We start from the raw sequence: 17,811 nt of genomic DNA on the forward strand, positions 1-17,811 counted from the left end.
ATGAATTTATAGTAGTGGCTTGATGTGTGGTGCAAAAAGTCTGCACGATGTTTGCGAACAATTTGTCTCCGGTACATTAGAAACAGTGAGACACTATCGCTTCGGTGACAGGACGTTTTGGTCCTGAATTATTTAAAGTTTAATTATTTTTTTATGGGACGTTGAAAGGAGTACACACACGATACCATTTGAATCATACTTGCTTGTTTAATTCACGATTGAGCGGATGGGATCTCGTCGGTTCGGATAGGGAGGTTCTGCATGAAATAAATGCATAAAATGAATAAAATCAGTCTAACCATAAGTCATAGGAACGATAAATTCTTGCTCCAGATACGGGGTTAATTAAAAGGCACGGGTAGTATTTCCCGGGGCATCGAGGTAAAGGGGGTTGAAGCGTTACCAAAGTTTATATTCGACAATTTTACGAAGATTTTTATGCGACCTAGATGCGCGAACTTCCGAGGTCCGATGGCAACGGTTTAGTTACAAGGTTTACGGTACCCTGAAAAATTAACGAGAGTTTCCACGGGTATCCGTCCCATAAAGGGTTGCTTCTTCTTCTGCATAGGCCATTAGGTCGAGCACTCGTTAACCTACTTAAAAGATGGATCCGCGATGGATCGTAATCTACGCAATCCATATTATTCGAATGTGCCAATACTTCTCTGTTTCCGCAAAACGCTCAGCAAACATCATACATTTTTACCAATCATATTTCTCATTCACTCTGGCATATTGCATATGTTTACCATAATTGCAACTCCCGATAAACGTATTCTTCTCTCGCATTTATATCTTACACGTTTCCTCTGCCTGTGACCTTGAATGCCATTGAGTCACTGTAACCTCTGAATTCATAATGAAAGAAACTATCATCGTCGGTGTTCAAAGAAAGGTGGCTCCATATTGAAACATTAAGGTGACCTTGATATCTAAAAAATGACATCATAATAATAGTAATAATTTCTGAACTCCATTAAACCATCAAACTTTAGTCCCGGGACGTATTTTTAAAAACAACAAAGATATTTGAGGCACAAATGTTAGTTGACTCACCCTGTATAATTTTGGGTTTATGTTATCCGCAGATTTATAACAAAAATGAATAGATTTAAAACAGTGAAAAGATTGGAAGGATTGAAGAGATCATTATTTACAACGTATTCCAATGATTGAAGGAAGAACGAAATTTTTTATTAACATTACTTTCTCATGTATAAAGGGCTAGAACAATGTTTAATTTTGCAAGAATATCCGCTGTCTAATGACAATAAATGTTCTTGCATAAGCTCTGTTAACAGTTTCGGTGTAATATATTGATACATCGATTCCGGCATAACTTTTCGCGAAATTCACAAACCGAAGAGATCGAGCGAAGTTCGAAGCACGGAACGGCACACCTCCACGAGATTGCTTCTCCCGGGAATGAAGTTCTACTTCGAAGGGGGGACCCGGAGGAATCCGAATTGCAGGTGATATGCGACTCGAGAACCCGGCATTGTCTTCCGGAATTGGAATTCCTTTGACAGAGTCGGATCTCTGACGAGTACCCGTTGCCGGGATCAATCGAGTGCTGCTCGGAAATGCCTCGTAATTAACACGGAATGGAACGACGATCTGATCTGATCCGCGATCTGCACGAAGATCACAGCTTCGTCGATCTTCGCGATTCGAAAGCTCGGAGGAATGCGTTTCGAAGATAATTCTTGGTGTGCCGGATCTCTGCCTGTTTTCGGTGGAAAACATTATAGGAAGACTATGGTACTTAATTTTTAGAATTATTAAAGAAAGAAATTATAGCGTATTTGTTGTAGATCCAACCGAAGAATGGTGCAGATGAAATTTGACAGGGCGGGCCTTCTACTTTCATTTGTTCAAGTTATATGTTATTTTATATGGGCTTTTATAAATATATTGGAGAATTTTAAGATCAATCTTATTTTAAAGATCAAAGCCTCCACTCTCATCCTTTTAAATTGTTTAGAGTATTATTTACTGTTGCCTTGTTTAAATAAATATTTTAGCAACCATTCGCTTGGCACTAAAACTGAATTTCTAAATCTTGGCTGGAAAATTGTCAATTTTCAGTTTATTGTAGTGTAGGCTGATTTTGTCGAGTGGAGCCTCTACTTTGATACACTCAGGTGGTTTTCTTTCGCAAAAATTCTGCAGGAAGATTTCACGACTTCCAAGGCGTTGTTCCACGGTGCGCGGCCCGCTTAATTACGTTCGCGGCTACGGTATCGCGGCGCATTACCGGAAATTAATAAATATCCGGCCGGATATTCGTCGCGAGCATCTATGCCGTGAATCTTGGTTGCCGACGGATCTTGAGAATCCAATGGCATCGATGAGAAACCATCGATCATGTTCAGTTCAATCGGCTCGTAAATAACATAAAATTCCTGGACATCGAAAACTGCGAATTTTTCCACAGGTAACGACTGATTGAAAAATTCCAATTTTTTAACAAGATGTTCGAACAACATTCAGGTTTATATCTCAATTTTTTAACCGAAAAAATGTTACAAAATGCCGGAGTTATCAATACACCATACTTGGCCACAGCACGGCTCATCTTTAAATTGCACGTAATTGCAAATTTTTTCACAGGTAACTGCTAATTGAAAAATTCCAATATTTTAACAAGATACACATACCACATTCAGCTGTATATCTCAATTTTTCTACGTAAAAATTTTACAAAATGCCGGAGTTATCAATACACCAAACTTAACCACAACACGGCTCATCTTTAAATTGCACGTAATTGCACATTTTTTCACAGGTAACTGCTAATTGAAAAATTCCAATATTTTAACAAGATACACATACCACATTCAGCTGTATATCTCAATTTTTCTACGTAAAAATTTTACAAAATGCCGGAGTTATCAATACACCAAACTTGACCACAGCACGGCTCATCTTTAAATTGCACGTAATTGCAAATTTTTGTACAGGTAACTGCTAATTGAAAAATTTCAATATTTTAACAAGATACACATACCACATTCAGCTGTATATCTCGATTTTTTCTACGTAAAAATTTTACAAAATGCCGGAGACATTAATACATACAAATAAATAAAAATTGTCTATAGCACATAAGTGATTAAATTTGATTAAAAATAACACGTCTTCCCATCGTCCGATCGATCTCAAATTTTGCGCAGATCGTCTTTTCACCCAATAGCACGCAGCAAAATTTGCAAGCTTAATTTTCGCCGACTATAGCTATTGCAAGATTCATCCAACTGTACCTATAGTTCCGCAAAGTGTCATGCGCCAGAGAAACGAAACTCGGTTAAACGATACATCGGCAGCAGGGTTTCAACGGAGCCAGTCGGAAGTTGTTTGGGAACGGTCGACGCTATCCCAAGGGGTATTAAATTATAGCCAGCTTGCAAGATCGTCCTGTCAATCGACGGACATACACCGTGAGTAGACGTGGAACGCGGTTTCCGTTCAGCTTGAAACGAGCTTGGTGTGTCCGAGTTTGATTAAATTTGCTTTGCACGCCGGGACTTTTGATTACAGGATTACGCGTCGACTTTCATGAAGTTTGGACACGCGTTAGCATGTCGCATTGCTCTGCGCCAAGTTTCCTCGACCGCCATCCTTCTCTTTGTCCGAAATCGCGAATTCGTTTGTCGATACTTCACCGTTCATTAACCGTCTCTCTCGTGTCAATTGGACACATTTTCCATTAAAATATACTGCGGATTATGCAAAGTATAAATTGTTTTCATCAATCGCAGGACTTTATTCCTCTCCCTTGCAATTTCACGAAAATGTAAACAATATGCTATACTCTAAAATTCACCCATTTCTATGTATTCATTCACTTTACATAAATATTGTTGGTCGAAAAAGGTCAAATGACAAAATGCGACGAAGAATCTGACAGTGTTTTGTATTATTCGAGAAGTGCGTTGTTCATAGTTTATTACAGCGTGGCGAGACGATACTAGTATGGTGACTAAACATTTTCATTTTTAATGATTTTTTTTATGAGACTTATCAACGTATTAAACTTATCAACTCAGCAGCGTATTCGTGACACTTTTCTGATTAAAATGAGCCCAAACACGGCGCAGTTTGGTTCGTGTTTACTTGTTTGATCCATGGAATTGCAAAACCTCTCTTATCCGAACTGATTAAACAGATGTATAGTAGTTACCTAGTTATAGTATTGGATTAAATCTATACTGATTTGTGAATCATGTTGTATACGGATCGCTTTAGATTCAATTCAGCCCGAAAGTTAAAACATTTACCTTTTTAGTTTTTAATTATTTCTTCGTGAACCTTTTACTAATATATTTGTGACATTTTTCTGGTTAAAATGACCCCAAACTCGATACAGTTTGGATCAGACTTAAACCGAGAATTTTAACTGAGAATTCGGATGCCGCCTGTTCGGTTACGAGAGGTTCTATTTGATCGTGGATTAAACAAACAAATACGCTCCGAACTGTGTCATGTTTGGGCTCGTTTCAAACGGAAAAATGTCGCGAACACGCCGGTAAGAGTTTCATAAAATAAGAATTAAGATCAACAAACTTCAATCATCGAGTATTATCTCAGCGAAGCTACAGTACTTTAGCTGGGACTAAAAAAATTTTTATACTGTTTAATGAGTAAATAAAATGCCCCCGAGGTTCCGAAAGTGAGAACTCGCCTTAATTTAACTAATTGACTCCAGGATCCAGGATTAATTTTGCGGAGATTCCGCACGCGGGGAATGAAACGCAACTTCTCCCCGCGGGAGAGCGTTGCGGCCCGTTAAAGTTTATCGTTCGGCGATTCCGCGGCAGTTGTCGCCGGTTTATAGCTCGCGGGCCTTTATGGCCCGATCCGTCACGTTTCGCACGATTCGCGATAAAAAGCCGGGTTATAAAAGCGCGGCCGGAAGTCCACGGTGCCGTTTTCTTCACGGTGCCATGCGTCGCGTTACGTTTTGGATCAGCGTCGCCGCGATCCTTGCCGTTTTCTGTTCGTCGATCGAGGATGCGCTCGCGAATCCTGCTCCCGATCCACGGCATCTGATCTACATCATCACGCATGGGCACAGGAGGAGGCACGGTGACATCATCATCGTCAATCACCATAGGAGGAGACCTAGGACTAAAGTCATTTACCTCACGCATTGAGAAAGCAGCCGACTAAAAACTGTGAGTATTTCAAACTGTTTTTAAAAAGATTATAAAAATTAGTCAAATTGTGGACCCTGAACAACTAGATATATATCAACTGTAAAAAGACGCTTCAAAAATCACTTGTTTATTATTTAAGTGAATGGGAAAATAGATGAGGGATGTAAAGTATTAAAAAGTTTCTCGAATATCTCAAAAATAGTAGTATGTTTTGGGATTACAAATTCAATCGTATAAGGAAAATTCTTTGGAAAACTGTTTGATTTAGAATGCATATGGAACACTTTCTGTGCGTTTTGTTTATCATAATTTCTGTTGGAAAAATAGGTGCGCAGGCAGGAAAGTGACGGCACGGTGCACGCAGAGAGGGAAAACGATAGATTGCAGTTGCAGCGCGAGTGTGCATACTGCGTGCACAGAGGCAACGTCTTACCTTGACCGAGCGCTTCCGGTATCCCGTTTGCTCGCGGTGCATGGTGCATCTGATGCACTCTGCCGATTCCTTCGATCCAACGTACTATATACCCGTATGTAAAATACGAGCGTGCGTGCATCAAGATGAACACTTACATAATATTTACCGCAATGAATCCTTTGGGGAGACTTCAAAAAAACCAGTTCTAATGTTTGTAATCAATCTTCAATTGATCAGGATGCATTTTTATATCATTCGTCAAGCTACGTTCAGACGTGTTTTCTTCCTCGAAATTAAGTTTTCAGGCTATTTGAACATGGTCGATAGAACATGCAAAGTTACTGAAATTTTATTCATATCTATTTCAATTTTTGTAATTAATTCTTAATTGATCAAGCATTGTAGTCCAATAAAGAGAACAGACTAGTCCACAATTTTTCCTCCAATAACAGAAGATGTAATTGGAAACAAAGTTTTTACGATGGAACCAGCTCCGCTTCGTAGATTCGCGATAAGGTAGAGTGCCTACATTACCATCAAAAAATGGTTTTACGTGCCTCAAGTTTTCGTCGTTCTATAAGAATATTTTGTACTAGAAGGTTCATTCTAGTGCGGACTAGTCAGGAGCTGCAGAGATTATGCGGATATTTGGTAATATAAGCGTTAGAAGTAGGCCAAAAATTGACGATGCGCATGCCGTGGAATCCAAGCATTTTTATGCCATTGGATGAGATTTCTGGACGAAATCGAGAGCAGCGAGCACTAGAAAATATCTCCAGCTACAAATTGAGCTATATTTTGTCTTGATTCGCTGCGAAATAAAACCAAAAACTTGAAGCACGTTTCTGGCGTCAGAATTCATAATATCGATAATACAGAGCAAAAAAATGTGACAAGTTAAGTCACAGACTTAAGACCCGTCGGATCAGACGGATCTTAAGTCTGTGTCTGACGGCTGTGAATGGAAATTATTAATTAAAAAGTCACGTGACTATCCCGGGCCCTTAAACAGCGCAAGCACCGAATCTATGTTTAATAACCGGGAGATAAATGGTGTTGCGAGTTAGAAGAGAGGCAGACCGACACAGGAAATTGAGTGGGCCCCGGAGAATCGGAAACGAGATCGGGATCGTGCTTCTAAGCCCGGGACGATCAGCCGGTCCGTCGACACCTATAAACGATCACGAACCGATCGTGTTCTCGCCGAGTCGATTTATCTTGATTCTGTTCGACACCGTGGCCTTAGCTCGATTCTTCTGGTAGCATAGCCGGCTCTTTTGGCTGCTGGACCGTTTATCTCAACTATTTGCTTGTCCCTAAAGTCCCTAACGAATGAATTCGACGTGAGCAATTTTGCCAACGACTTATCTTGTTGTTGGACTATGGATCTTCGGCCGAAAGAAACACCCGGTGCACTGGTTGCGAGTAGCAGAAACATTTTTACTTTCATGTGTCTCTTGATGAAGCTTTTATTAACGTATTTCTTGATTAAATACGATTTTTTGTTTGATCCACGGTTTTCTAGCACCTCGATTATCCGAACTGATGACTGAATTCTCTGTATTCAACACGATCCGTGAACGATCCGTTGACGATCCATATAGAACACGATTTATCGTAGAATTTGGTAAAGATTTAACCTAACTCTGTGGATAAGTAATCATTTCGTTATCAGAATGTTTGACTGATTAGTTCGGGTAATGGAGGTTCGAATATATCGTAAGATGAACCAGCAAAATATTGTCTGTTCGGACTCCTTTTAATCAGAAAAATGTCACGAATACGTTGGTAACAGTTTCGTAAAAGAATCATTTGAAAATAACAAAGATTTGAGAATTGAGATAGTATTGTCCGACATTGTGACCTAAATATAAATGTACTTAGGTATAAGTAGCCAGTACGAAATCGACTGCTTCGAGACGTAGCTTCCGCTACCGTAATGCATTTATTTTGTTTATTCGACCTTGCCGGGCTTTCCCGAAGTTTCCAGAGGAAGGAAACGATGGATGGAGGATTCTAAACGAGACGGGGATAAATGGAAGGTAAATTAAGGATGCGGCGGGTTCTTGCGAATTAAGACACGGGCGCCGATCAATTTCCTGCAATTTGTTACTCGGGTCTTGCGAATTTCCAGTCGCGGGTACACAGTATGCAAGAGCACAATGAAGTACAAAAACGTTTACCACATTATGTGTTACATTATGTATCACAGTATTCTCTTAATTTACTGTATTAACAGTATTCACAGCGTTACAGTATTCACAGTGTTCCCAGTATCACCATACTACAGTATTCACAGTATTCGCTTAATTTACTGTATTAACAGTATTCACAGTGTTACAGTATTCACAGTGTTCCCAGTACCACGATATTACAGTATTCACAGTATTTACAGTATTCACAGTATTTACAGTATTCACAGTATTCACAGCATTGCGGTATTAACAGTATTACAATATCATCAGTATTACCAGTCTCACAGTGTTACAGTGTTCACAGTGTTCCCAGTACCACGATATTACAGTATTCATAGTATTTACAGTATTCACAGTATTCACAGCATTACGGTATTAACAGTATTACCAGTCTCACAGTGTTACAGTATTAACAGTATTTCTGTATCAGAATGTTACAATATTCACCGTATTCCCAGTATTCACGGTATTAGAGTATTCACAGTACTAACAGTATTTCTGTATCGGAATATTGCAATATTCACCGTACTCCCAATATCCACAATATTCACAGTATTAGAGTATTCACAGTACTAACAGTACTTCTGTATCGGAATATTGCAATATTCACCGTATTCCCAGTAACCACAATATTCTCGGTATTAGAGTATTCACAGTACTGACAGTATTCCTGTATCAGAATATTACACTGTTCACTGTACTCCCAGTATCCACAGTATTCACGGTATTGGAGTATTCACAGTACTAACAGTATTCCTGTATCAGAATATTACAATATTCCCCGTATTCCCAGTATCCACAGTATTCACGGTATTAAAGTATCCACAGTATTCCCCGTATTCCCAGTATCCACAGTACTCACGGTATTAAAGTATCCACAGTATTCACGGTATTAAAGTATCCACAGTACTCACGGTACTAAAGTATCCACAGTATTCGCGGTATTAAAGTATCCACAGTACTACAGTATCCACCGTGCTAGAGTTTATATAGCATTGCCGTATTCAGAGTATCACTGTACTCGTGCGAATACAGTATGAATACATACGAATACACTATTGCAGTATTCAAAGTATCCCCGCTACTGCAGTGTTCAAAGTATCCACAGTACTCGCACGGTTGTGCATGTACCAGAATGGTACTGCGATATTTACAGTTTGACGGTGTCCGCAACGCTACGATCTTCTGTCACGAGAACCAGTATCGCGGCACGTATGATTTCCGTACATAATTAGCATGCAAAACACCGAGCTTCACAAGTCAAGAAACCCTAGCGGCAGAGGCGAGCTAAAAAGAAAGACAGGCACTGCGAACAACCAGACACAGCGGTCGGACAACAATTTTTCCCGCGTGCACGCGAATAAAAGCGCGATCCACGGGGTTATCCCAGTGAGAAAGAAAAACCGGTTCGACCGGCCGGCACGGTGCTCGACAGAGAAAATCCGGATTGAGATTCACGGTTCTCGCAAACAGTAGCCGGGAATCATTATTCGATGGTTTACGAGCAGTTGGCAGGGCTCTCGGGGACGTCGTTCCTTCCTTGCCAAAGGAAATCGGGAATTCTGCGCTCGTCCTTCCCTTCGCTTCCCTCGCCCCTCTCTCTCTCTCTCTCTCTCTCTCTCTCTCTCTCTCTCTTTCGAAACCCTTCGGCAGCCGTCGGTTTACATTTCGCGAGGAACAGCGAAAAGAAGCCCGGAGAATGGCGGTTCGCGCGCATCCCCGCAGCTTTCTGGATTTTTACCGCCTGACGGAAGGAGAGTGTTTACTAGCGGCGCCGAGAGTGGCCTCGGCCTCGCCTTCCTCTTTTCCGCGGACGTTTTTCTTCGGCTTTATTCCACCTGCAAGCGAGCGTTTCTTCTCGAAAGAAAATAGGAAACGAATCGTCGGAGTCTGTTGGCCGTTGCGAATCTGTCGGGTATCTTTAGTAGGCTGAACCCTGGCCAAACTCTGCGAAAATTAACCTCTCCTGGCCCACTTTCGTTGCACAGTATATACGGTCATGCATCGATACATGTGCACGCTTCTGTACAACGTTACTCACATCGTGTGCAAGCACAGTTCTTTCCAGTGACGAACATAGGGGAGGGGGGAAACGAATCGTTATCGTTAGTGTATGGGAGAATACGAATTTTCTTTTTTAATAATTTTTTCGTGAAACTTGTAGAAACATATTCCTGACGTTCTTCCGATTGAAACGAGTCCAAACACGATATCATTCGCATCATATTTGCTCGTTTAATTGACGATACAGTGGAACCTCGATTATGCGAGTGGAGTGATATCATCGTGAATTGATGAAGGAAATTTTAACCAAACTGTGTCGTGTTTGGGCTCATTTTAATCAGGAAAACGCGAGAAATCTGTTGGTAAAAGTGTCGTTGAAAAATAATCGAAACTAGAAAAAAGTGGAGGATGAAAAAGTGCACATCACGAATGTTACATATTTCCGAAAAATTGTGTGCAAGTATTTTCCTAGTCCCCGTCGCGTGAAATCTATTTTCCACAGAGGGAAATTGTTTCAGATGAGATCTCGTTCAGAAAATCGCTCTCGGCCGCGGCATCCCGATTTATTCATGTTTCTAGGTGAATTCGACTGGACGAGCCATGCCAACGGTTCGTTATAGAAAAGTTCGAGGCGGAATTGCAGGGAAATATCGACAGGAGGCTTCCGAGGCAATTACGAGGAACGAGCGAGTCGTTAAGCGAGAGTTATCGTTCGACCTTGGCTCGAAAACCCACGACGATATCGAAAAACCGCGAAAATATACGGGCTTGATACTACGCGCGTCGCGTTTATTGCAACAACTTGCATGTTTTAATCCGTCCGCTCGCTATGGACGACTATAATCAGCCGCTGTTATGTGCTCTTTCTGCGCAGGGGCAGAAAATATTTCTGTAACGTTTTCTCGTTCGCCTTGGCGAAAATCGGTGCTCTCAGATGATCTCCCAAAACAAAAGTTGCTGTTACACCAGAGCGTAATTTGCATGGTTTATTTTATGCGCCAGCTTTCGCGTGGAAATCTGCAAAAATCTTTTGTCGGAGGTGGTTCAATTTTTGTGTGGAAAACACGGTGCGTTTGATTCGGATTAATAACAAATGATGTTACCAAATTCACCTCTTCAGGAAAGCAATTTTTTTAGCAACAAATTAGACGATTTTTATTCCTTTGTAAATAGTAGACTGCGGATTTTTGTGTAATAGAAACATTGTCTACAGTAATTGCAAAGTGCAGAAGACACGTAGATGTTCATTTCTTTTTTTAACCATTTTAACGAGCTGAAAATTGTACGACAGGATTTTTACATTTTTCAAAAAGGTTTTCACTGTTTTATATTCAGAATTTTATATTTAATTTTAATCAGAAACAACTTTGCAGTAAACAAAACAAATCTTGTACTAATATCAAGAACTACCGTGCCTAATTTCAATTAATACCATTAAAATCGACGTTTAAACAATTTCAACTCGTCTCCAACGACCCAGAAGAACTCCGCCGGCGAAAGTACAATATTTTTCTTGGTCCCCGAACTCAAACAACGAGCAGCTCGTTAATTTCTGCTAGCCGGACAGCGCGGGATTTTTATTCACTTTTTATCCGGCTGCAACGTAAACGCACCACGACGAATAGAAACACCTAAAACCGGACAACGATATTCATAACAATGTCAGGCTTTTTACAAGGCATTTTTCTTCGTTTTAGTCGACTTCCCGGAGTCCGTGGGGCGCACAGATTTCCGACAGAATCTGGTTTCCGTTTTTCGTGCTCTATTCTTTCTAGCAGCCTATCTTTGCCACTGCACTGTACAGTTCCTTGTTTTCACGTGTGTCCTTGATTTACGCGACGCTGTATTACGTTCTCGTGAAATCTCGCGGTTCTAGGATTTGCTGTTCTGTACACGGGACAAACAAATAAATCCTGCGCGTCTACCGAACTATAGTGACTTGACTTGCTGTGATGAGGTCGTCTACGAGACTTTTGGAGGACGCTGTCCGCATAAGTATTTCGCATCAGGAAACATTTTGCCAGAATTTTTACTGTATGTCTTGCGTAATTGTAATGGACCATGTTTTATGGTTGAAGTTGCAAAACATTTTGTTAGAATTTTTACTGTATAATTTGTGTAATTGTAATGGACTATATGTTTTGCTTTTTTGGTTGGAGTTACATAATATATTGTTGGAATTTTGTCTGTATAATTTGTGTAATTGTAATGGACTACATGCTTTGTTGTTTTGGTTGGAGTTGCAAAATATATTGTTGGAATTTGTAATATATTTGTATTATTTTAATGGACTATATGCATTTATGACAAAAATGAGTAGGTGAAACTTAAAAAAGAAACATTAGAAAAATGTGAAAATAGGGTGACGTTATGTTCGGACAATTAAAATTATTTAGTGTAAGAAATAAATTTCTGTTCAGCTCCATTTCCTTGCAAACAAACGTTTTATTTTACATAAATATCCACTGTCTAATAATAATAATGTAAATGAATATATTAAAATTGTTAAACTAAGAATGAAATATGTATTTGATTTCTGTCTCTCACAATAAATTGTATTAATCAAACAGAATTGGGATATTTGCAAGCATAAGCAGCGGTGATCAGCAGCATGATGCATCAGGATCTCGGTTGAGCCGGAAGATTAAGCCCGTGCAAGATAGATATTAATTTCGCATTTAGGATCCTTTGATGTTTTCGGTAATGCCAGCTCGTAATCCGATTTGCTTGTTCCCTGTAAACCCGGTTTCTCTGATGTACAGGGTGTCCCAAAAATATACTTCCTTGAAAGGGTCGATTTCCAAGGTCATTCGAGGTAACTTTTTCCTTTGCGAAAATTTTTTTCGCAACTTTGTCGAGGAGTTATTAACCAAAAATGACGGGCCAATCAGAGCGCGGCTTACAGCGGACGAATTCTGGCTCGGCCAATGCCAATGCCACGCTTAGCTGTAGCCGCGCTCTGATTGGTCCCTGTGTTTTCATTAATAACTCCTTAACGAAGCCGCGGAGAACATTTTCGCAAAGGAAACAATTCCTTTAAATCACCTCAGGAATGTCCCCTTTTGAGGAAATACATTTCTGGAACACCCAGTGTATAATCTACTGTATACAAAAAGCGATGAAGATTATTTACGAGATTAAAATGTATTTTAGTTGTTTGCAAATTCACAATTTACAGATTTACAGAGCAAGTTCACAGATTTACTGCATTTATGACAAGTATGATTAGGTGACCTACAAAACTGTAAAAACAGAACTATTATTAGAACTATTTAAATACTTTAAGCACATTTTTATTTAGCTTCTGTTTCTTACAATTAAAATACCGCGTGGACGATGTTTAAAATATATGAAAATTAAGAATGGCCTCAGGAATTATTATAAACAGGAATGAAACATCTTGCATGGAAGCAGGGATTGGCAGGTAATCGCTTTTGCCATTTATAATCGCAGATCCGTTCTTTACCGATCAAATGAGTTAGCACCGAAAACTACGAGGAGTAATTGCGGAAGCAAGATCAGCTAATTCCGTTTAACTTGGATCGGTGAAACCAATTTTGTCGCGGGCATTGCGATTAACTCCGCAGTAGAGTCGGAGATTAATTTAATTACTCCTGGCTGCGACTGATTTTATCGCGACTAATTCCGCGACATCGCGGGGATTACATACCGTTGATTTGGGATCGATTACGCGATCGCAATTCCGACCTTGTGAATATCGAAACGCTGATCGTTGAAAGGTCGCGATGAAAATTCGATTAACATCGGACTACAAATTTTCCGCATTTATGCTGGAAATTCGTAGATACAATGTAAAACAGTAAAAGACATTTCCGGAAAATTTGTCACGCATCATTGACAATAGCAAATTCATTCATCTAGCTGCCCAAAAGGACTCGGGTCGTTCGGTCTAATTTAAAACAAATTATTCGTTTAGCAAATAAATTGTCCTTGGCTCGTCTAAAAGACGCGAGATTGGTCTCAATGTTAAAACAAAATTATTTTTAACACTTTGACTGCCAAACTAGAAACCTCAAAAATGCCATAAAATCAAAGTAAGTTATTGAATGAAATAAAAATTGAAAAAAATTAAACGTGTGATATTGAGTAGTCCTCCAAGTTTGTTGTGTTTTACAGATCCTAATCAAATTTGGTGCAATGAATATATTAACGTAAAAATTCATTTAAGAACCTGGACAAATAATTCCGTCACCCATATATGGGTGACATGGAAGTCAACGTGTTAATGGGTACTCGATTAACTATGGAGTGTACGCATATCTGACAATCTGAGTGAACTTTAACAAATTTGGTTCAATGCAGGCAAAACCACAAATCTCCCCACCCCAGCGTCCACTGTCTCCTTCCACTAAGCGCCGTTACCATGGAGAAAGGACGCGTTTCCGGTGGGGCAAGGAAGACACGAGACACCTGCGCACGCGACGCAGGTGCGCGCTGCACCGAAGGACGGTTGGTGGGGGAAGCAAGCGTTTGAGGGGCCCCGACCGTGCCCGACATTGGCGTAGGATATATCGTCGCGAAAGAGGGGGTCCTGCAAATTCCATTAGTACGACGGTCATTAAAAGTTCCAGAGCCGGCTGGCCGTCGGACAAATGCGGAAAAGAAGAGGGCGCAGCAGTGCACCGCTAAACGATAAAGTTCCGCGTTGTCCGCCGCCGTGAGAAGACGGTGAAATTAGTTAAATCCCAGTGGACCGAGCCTAATCCGGCGAAAAGGTGAGCCGGACATGCGAGAGGTTCACCGCTGAAACCGCTTGAACCGTTTGAAACGGGTTTCTCTTTCTCGCTGTCACGCCGTCTCTCTCTCTTGTTCGCAACTAACGAGAGAACAGATGCAACTTTCCGCGAAACGATCCTGAGGAAACTTGTGCGAGAAACATTTAGGGGAAATGCGTACAACATTTAGACCCTGTAATCCATCGTTATAATATTAGACTGCTAATTTTGTGCGATTATGACAAAAATGAGTGGGTGGAACTACGAACATTGAAAACATAAAAAGATATGGAAACGTTGCTTCCAAACAATTAAAATGATTTACGTAAGAAATAAATTTTTAATTAGCTCCTTTTCCTTGCGGATGATGTGTAAACATTTTATTCTGCATACAACTTGTCGTTGGCGAATACAAAATTTTCTTTTCCATTTTTTGGACCAATAATAAACTTCTATGGATAATAACCTGTAATCCATCGTTATAATATTAGACTGTTAATTTTGTGCGTTTATGACAAAAATGAGTGGATGGAACTACGAACATTAAAAACATAAAAAGATATGGAAATGTTGCTTCCAAACAGTTAAAATGATTTACGTAAGAAATCAATTTTGAATTTGCTCCATTTCCTTGCAGATGATGTGTAAACATTTTATTCTGCATACAACTTGTCGTTGGCGAATACAAAATTTTCTTTTCCATTTTTTGGACCAATGATAAACTGTTATGGATAATAATTTCCTAGAAAAAAGTTAAAATAGTCGATTTTCCTGGTGAGAATCCCCGGTCGGTAATATTTATTTGAAAACATTACTGGGTTAAATTTTCTCCCCACTATGTGCCCGCTTTTTCGGAGAATACACGGCGAGGTGGTTCCGTCGCGCAGGAGCTGTGGTTCCAGGAGAATGATTCATCAGAAACTTGCAGACACGAGCGAAATTAACGAGTGGCGCGCGACGACGCGTCGCGTCGCGCGAAAAAACGCTGCGAGGCAACGCGATGCAGTGCGAAAAAGTTGGGCGGAAGAATCGTGCCAGTTTCCTTGGTTCGGCTTTTCAAGTAACCGCGACCCTGAGCCTTCATCGGATGAAAAGGAACGCGTTGCGCATTCATTCGAGCCGGCTTTATATCTCCTGCACCGATTTTTTCCGTATCCCCCGACCCCGATCCCGAACGGGCCGACGAATGTTTAAAAAACCATCGCCGCGGAAATGTCAGGGGGCAACTTCCTCGGACCTATTAATTCCCTCCCCCCTTTCGGAATTTTCGTCCTGCCTTGGGAATGCCGGAGCCGCCTTCCAGGTCCGCGTTGCTTCCTTTTATCTCGCGACCCGGTTTCCCTGCTAAATACAGGCTCGGCAACGCAATTGGGACAAGTCCCGTTCGAAATAGAAGAAAAACCTTGTAGAACGGAACGTTAAACGATAGAGGAACGTCTATCTTTGCAATACACCGCGTCGAACATGGTTAGAATCCATTTTCCAACTCTTTCCGAGCTGTAAGACTGCAATTCAGCTGAACACGTGTTTTCAATGAAACTTTTACCGATATATCCCTGACATTTTTCTGGTTAAAATGAACCTAAACACGATACCATTTGGTTCAGATTTACTCGTTTAATCCACGATATTGGGGAACCTCGATTATCCGAACTAATCAGTGCCACACGATTATTCGAATCATAGGAGAGTTATCTACTCACAGTACAGGATTAAATAGTGGTTGGTACAATAAATCGTATTGCATACGGATCGCGTTAGACTGAATTCAGTTCGGATATTAAAACATGTAACTTTTTTGTTTTTAATTATTTCTTCGTGAGCCTGTTACTAATATATTTGTGTCATTTTTCTGGTTAAAATGAGTCCGAACACGGTATAGTTTGGATCATATTTGCACGTGCAATTCACGATGATATTATTCCATTGATCCGTTCGCATAATCGAGGTTCTACTAAATCGTGTATTCAACAAGCAAATGTGCTTCGAACTATGTCGTGTTCGGGCTCGTTTTAATCAGGAAAACGTCGGGAATATATTCATGGAGGTTTCATTTAAAAAAAAAAGAAAATTGAAAACCAAAATCTGTCAATAAATAAATCTTGTCTCATGTCATTGTACCGCGGTAGTAGGGATATGATTCAGTAACACATTCCGTTTGCAAATGAAATTACTGTTCGGGAACGCTATTCAAGACCATTGGCCCGACACACGAAGTAAGAACAACAATGTGAGCTAATTAGCCGGAAGAATGTCGTGCTCGCGGAACATTTACAACGAGATTCACGCGCAGAGCATCGTTCAGCTTCCTAATGTTTCTCGACTGTATTTCGCGGACGTAGTTTCTCACTCGGTCGTTGTTTACCCTGCCCGACGCCACGAAGAGCATTAAGAGACGAGCTGAATGCTCGTGTTTTAAATTACATCGGACAAGTGCCACCGCTTCTGAAACATCGAGCAACCCCCGAAGACGAGAAAAGTTCGCCGAAGCCGCCTCTCGCTCTCTTTTTCTCCAACTTCTCCTTTGACTCGATTTCTTGTAAAGTATAAACGACTGCCACTCGAAAACGGCTGCTGAACGAAGCCGACGACTGCTGCTATCCGAGGGCTCGCTAAAGGGTCACCGAAAAGGTAGCTGCCCTTTCAGAAGTCCCGGGACTGGCAAGTTCTAAACTGAAGGCGGAGAGCTACTGCTCGGAACGGTATATTAAATTCCTTCATGAAACGAACAACATTTTTTAATGAGACAAAAATTCCAGAGGTAACTTCAACCTTAATGGTGGAACCCCAAAAAATTCAACTTGGTCCGATGAACAGTTTCCGAGATATTAATTCATAAGTTGAACTGGCTTTGCGAGCTGGAAGAAATTGCAACCAGTACAATTGTTTAAGGGTGCGTGTCTTATAAACAAATTCGGAGCTAGTAAAATGATGACTTAACCCCCACCCCTCTTAATTTTTCTTGCACTACAACTGATATCCACTGTGAGAAGTTTCTGATTCTACTAGATTTTATCAATTTTTATAAATTATGTAGACTGTCTCATCCAACTCTGCAGTCCTCAATTCTTCTAATAGGTACTGTAAAATTCATTCTTCCATTGGAACAAAATCTCGTGTCTTCTTAGTTGATATAAAAAAAAATAATAAATAAACCTTGAAATTCTATTTTCTTTAAACAGAAGTGTTTCGATTACTATTTCCAAGATTTCGTTTGCTGTCGTTTCCGCATAAACAAAAATGCTTCGGGAGAAAAGTACTGTTTAAAAAGGGAGAAATGAGGTTGTACGAATGACGCG

At 40.4% G+C, this 17,811-nt stretch overlaps 1 protein-coding gene and 2 long non-coding RNA genes across 10 annotated transcripts in view; 2 read left to right on the top strand and 1 right to left on the bottom strand.

Annotated features, from left to right (window-relative positions):
• Positions 1-17,811, bottom strand: part of LOC143355641 (endochitinase) — a 260,630-nt gene that overhangs the window by 216,218 nt on the left and 26,601 nt on the right. The gene's annotated exons all lie outside the window — the stretch shown is intronic.
• LOC143355659 (uncharacterized) overlaps positions 4,926-17,811 on the top strand; it is a 30,541-nt gene continuing 17,655 nt past the window's right edge. The window contains exons 1-2 of the long non-coding RNA XR_013082535.1: positions 4,926-5,180; positions 5,490-6,077. This is a non-coding gene — a long non-coding RNA (uncharacterized LOC143355659). The remainder of the gene's footprint in view (positions 5,181-5,489; positions 6,078-17,811) is intronic.
• On the top strand, positions 7,838-9,042 carry LOC143355688 (uncharacterized). The gene is made up of 3 exons (XR_013082542.1): positions 7,838-8,058; positions 8,248-8,608; positions 8,740-9,042. It is a non-coding gene; the product is annotated as an uncharacterized LOC143355688 (long non-coding RNA).

The sequence above is a fragment of the Halictus rubicundus genome, chromosome 7, assembly GCF_050948215.1.
Source record: "Halictus rubicundus isolate RS-2024b chromosome 7, iyHalRubi1_principal, whole genome shotgun sequence".
NCBI classification, from domain to species: Eukaryota; Metazoa; Arthropoda; class Insecta; order Hymenoptera; family Halictidae; genus Halictus; species Halictus rubicundus.